At 29.4% G+C, this 4,682-nt stretch overlaps 1 long non-coding RNA gene across 2 annotated transcripts; it reads left to right on the forward strand.

Moving 5' to 3' along the window:
* Nucleotides 1–527: 527 nt before the first annotated feature.
* LOC131615923 (uncharacterized) lies at nucleotides 528–4,459 on the forward strand. 2 transcript variants are annotated; one of them, XR_009287965.1, is made up of 3 exons: nucleotides 528–1,454; nucleotides 2,787–2,943; nucleotides 3,301–4,459. It is a non-coding gene; the product is annotated as an uncharacterized LOC131615923 (long non-coding RNA). The 2 variants fall into 2 exon arrangements; XR_009287964.1 differs by lacking the exon at nucleotides 528–1,454 and adding an exon at nucleotides 1,879–2,491.
* The last annotated feature ends 223 nt before the right edge of the window (nucleotides 4,460–4,682 follow it).

Below are 4,682 nucleotides of genomic sequence, written 5' to 3' on the forward strand. Positions count from 1 at the left end.
CGCTCTTTTTTAAGGGTTTCTCACTTGCCCAAATAAAGTGGGTGGCGGCTCTAATTTTGTAGGGTTTCCTATTCGCCCTTCAGAATAGGTGGCGACTCTAAATCTTTATTTTTAGGACAGGTTGCTACAATTGGCGACTCTGCTGGGGACACTTTAAATTTAGGTTTACCCTAATTTAATCTTTAGGTTTTGGGTTTTATTCATTGAATTTTATTTTTGCTTTGTTTATTATTTCTATAGTGTCTGTTGCTTTATTATTATATTGCTATATTATTTGTTCGTATATTATCGTTGTGAATTATTTATTTCTACTAACAATTTTATTATTACTATTACTGTTAATTTCTATGTATACTAACAATTTTATCAATATTATTAATTGTTATCTTATTTATAATGGTTTTATTGATATTTTATTTATTATTTTGTTTCCAACAATTTAATTATTATTAGTTATTATTATCAGTAACAATCTTATTATTGTTAATCATTTCCATTAACTTTTTTCCTTAAATAAAAATAAAACCTCCAGTATCATAATAGTAACAAATATTAACTGATACAGAGTAGTAAAACAGAGGTGTAAAACAGAGAAAAAAAAACAAATAAATTTCGCCGTCATGGTTGTAGCTCCGTCAATTCACAATCCATAAACGGAGAAGATTATAACTACAACCATAACAATCTAACAACATCAATATAGTTTGAGTTTTTTTGCAGGGAAAATAATAAAGAAGGAGTGAAAAACAAAACAAACGCAACTATTCCATTGCAGATCGTGATCTCTGATTGCTATACCACCGACGGGAATCTCCGTTCACACAGTCGAAGCTCCGGCGAAATCACCACAACCGCTCGCAACCTCACGCCGATTCGACGAACCGCCTGCACCACATCTGCGTTCAGCACCGTCGAGAGTCATCTCGACGCCAACAAGCAAACAACTCCCTCCCTCGATGGCTCCGCGTGACCGCGTGCATCCGATCCTCCCCGCCGATCCTTTCTCCGATCAACACTCCGACCGCCGATTGCCCTTCGTCCGCCGCAATCAGGTAAGTATCTTCTTTTCCCTTTTTATGTTTCTGTGAGAATACAATATGTGTGTTTGTTGTTCGTACGAATCAAGAAATTCTTGGGGAAGTTGAATCTGAGAGAGATATGAAGAAGAGCTTACAAGAATGAAGGAGAATGGGCATTGTGAGAGAAGAAAAGAGGTTGAGGTTTTTTGGATACCTCTGATGAGACGGAAAAGGCATGAGAAGGAAAAAGAAATAAGAGAAAGAAAGAGTGTGAGGCAAAGAAATGGAGAGGGAATGGATTGGAGATAAGGTTGAATTTGTTTTTCGGGTAAGAGAGTAGCCCCACGTGTCAATTTTTTGTTGGTTATTGTTGGAAACAAGCCAAAGATGCAAAGATGCTATCAGCCAAGAGGCAACGCCTCCTACCTTCAACAGGTTAATATTTTTTGTCAAAAAAAAAAAAAACAGGTTAATATTTTGCATTCTATCTTTATTATTGTGTTTTGTATTCTAATTTCTAAATTATTTGATTTAGTTAATAGAAAATCATATAAAAAATATATACAAACAATTTGTTCCATTGGCTAGTTAAATGATTAGGATTAGTTTAGTTTCAAGTCATAAACTTATTTAATTAGCTTTTCTTTATATATTATTTTACTTAGTTTAAGTAAATCTTTCTCATTTAAATATATAAAAACTCAGAAGATATTAAAGTTCCTGTTATTAAATTTAGCTATCTGTTTTAACATTTTATTAAAAATGTTTAAAAACACAAAAAAAATTAAGTTTTTTATTTAGTTAGTTGTTTTAAGTTAGATTTGATAGGTTTTCTACTAATTTAGCCGAGGTTAGTAAACTCTAATCAAAATACCAAAACAATAAAAACCGTAAAAAATAAAAAAAATAAAAAAAGAGCTTTTTTCTCTCACTTAAAATTTATTTGTAAATAATTTACTCGTTATTTTGTGTTGACTAGTTAGGATAGATTAAATTATGTACATATTTCATAGTTACTAGTTGGTGCCTATTCTCTCTCTTATCTATTATAAATATATAAAAACTAAAGTACCTGATAATTACATAATAAGTCATCTGATTAAATATCTAATCTAATCTAATTATAAGGGTAAAATTGACTATTTGAAAGTTACTTGATTTATATTAACTTGGTATTTAATAGGGCTGATGTGGCATAGCCAGAATTATTGTTGCTTTTTATTATTTTTTTAATTCCATAACAATTAATAATAATTAATTTAACTTAATCATTCTCAACATTTACAATACACCTATTTGCAATTGGGAAATAAAAAGCCAGCCGTTTTTTTTAGTCAAACGATATTCCACTCCACCCACCCTTTCCAAGATTCACGATATTCCACCCTTTCCAAGAATCACGATTTTTCACTCCACCCATCCTTCCAAGATTCGTTGAACTGATATTTCACTACTCCTCCTATAAATTCAAGGTGTCAAATGAGTCTTCCACAACTTCTCTTCTTCCATTCAGTTTTTGTATATGCCTTTCAATAAGAGTGTGTTTAAGGGGCGATAAATCTGTCTTTGAGCAACTCCTATTTGTCAATTTGTTAAAGGTTTTGTGTTGATGTAAATGTGCTATGAGAGTTGATTATCAAGTTGTTATGAGTTAGCATATGCGTTTCCGTTTGTGATTTTTGTTGTTCTATGGATTTCGGTTGCGATGAAATATGAGAAGATTGAATTGATGTTACAGATTTGTTTTTATTGTTTACTGCGTTGAAGGTTGTGAGTTGCTGAACGCGATTTGATACAAACGGATGAAGGTTGAATTCAGTAGAGGCTATGTGATCCAAAGCTGATGAAGGTCGAACATGATTTTGATAACTGTTGTGTTGTAGAATGACACCACACAAGATAAATGTTTCAAGAACAGATTGAGGTATAACTACTCTTCCTCTTTTTCGTTACCTCCTCACTGTTAGTGGTATGTGTCTTTTATATTCATATATATGGTTTTATTTGATGATTATGTTGAGAATCCAATGAATATCCCATTCTCAATGTCTATATTCTCAATTCCCCCACCTTATTCTGGGTAGTTGCTGATATTATTACAAGTTTACAACTACTTTTAGATTTTTAAGTTAATTGGTTTCCACTGCATCTATTTTTAGTGTGCATGGCCTCTTTCACTGTGTAATGAATTTGTTTGATTCAAGATTGAATTGCATATCTTTGCTTGATGAAATTAATCATTATAACTCACAGTAGACCCTGCTCTCTCACTTTTGAATAGATTGTGCAAGAACATATACAATAACTGGAGACCACCAATTCTGAAGATAACAGCATGCCATCATCAGACATACTGATATTGTAAATTCCCCTTATAATTGATTTCTTTGTTTTTTTTTAAATGCTAGATGAAAAAATTGCTGAACATTTTATCATAAATAACTATAATATGTAGTGGCTTTCCTGTTATAATTGACAAGTATATGTTTAGTAATGTGAATAGTTCCATATTTTTATGATTAGAGAGGATTTCTATTAATCTGTCTATTTTCCATTTGTAAGACACTGTTTGTTTGTTTTTTTACTCAATTTGATTTTCAATTTTGCTATAGATACAGTTTGTAAATTTTTTTACTGCTTTTTTTTTCATAATCCACTAAAAGTATGTGGTTGATGTCAAACAAATAATAGGTTAATTCACCTCATTATATGGTTAATGCATTGTTAAAAGTTTGTTTGATATAATAAATTTTTATTTTGTATAATCATTGAAAAGTGCAACGGTTAACTACTTTCAAATACATGGTTAATTCAATTAGTATGATGTTAATGAGTTACTCTGATACTTTGTTAAAAGTGGTTAACAATAATGTAATTTTGTGGTAAGTAATCACATATTGATATGGATTAACCAATTACTTGAAGGTAATTAACAATGTAAGTTCGACTTTTAACTTTAATTGGTCTTTATTTTTTGTAGTGTCTGTTCTTTACACCTCACACTATAGAAAAATGGTATTTTTATTAGACATGCTGCTATTTATCCCACTACTTCAATTTCATAAGAAGACTAGAAACCAATGCTATGATAGAAACTAACATGATATAGAATGAAATAATCCTGCACCTCCCAATGCTAAAATAATTTTTTTTTCCAAACAAATTTTACTATAAAGAACTTCCCTCTAACTTTCTCTATTTATTCTAAACAAAAACTTAGATAATATACTATACTATAATTATCACTAAACTGCTAATAATATAATAATAATTGTCATTTTTTCTTGCAATAATAATAATTATCACTTTTTTTTTTAATAGGCAATTGATATATACCACTTAAATAAACATAACTGCTTATAAAATTAAATTGTATTGAGAAGGAGAAAATGAAGAGGACAATTAATTAAAAAAATAATCAAGTGTTTATAATTTACTTTAAAGTTCATTAAGTTTGTGAGATTCATGTAATTTTTAATAAAAAAATGTAAAAACATATTTAAGCATGTTTTAAAGAGTGAGAATATGTTGATTTTCAAAAATAGTTTTAAAAAAATATTATAAATAGTTAATTTAATTTTTAATTATTATTATTATATATTATTATCAAGCATACTAAATTTTATATAAATTTAAAATTATTATTAGTTACATTTTTTTTAA

The sequence above is a fragment of the Vicia villosa genome, linkage group LG7 (assembly GCF_029867415.1).
Source record: "Vicia villosa cultivar HV-30 ecotype Madison, WI linkage group LG7, Vvil1.0, whole genome shotgun sequence".
NCBI classification, from domain to species: Eukaryota; Viridiplantae; Streptophyta; class Magnoliopsida; order Fabales; family Fabaceae; genus Vicia; species Vicia villosa.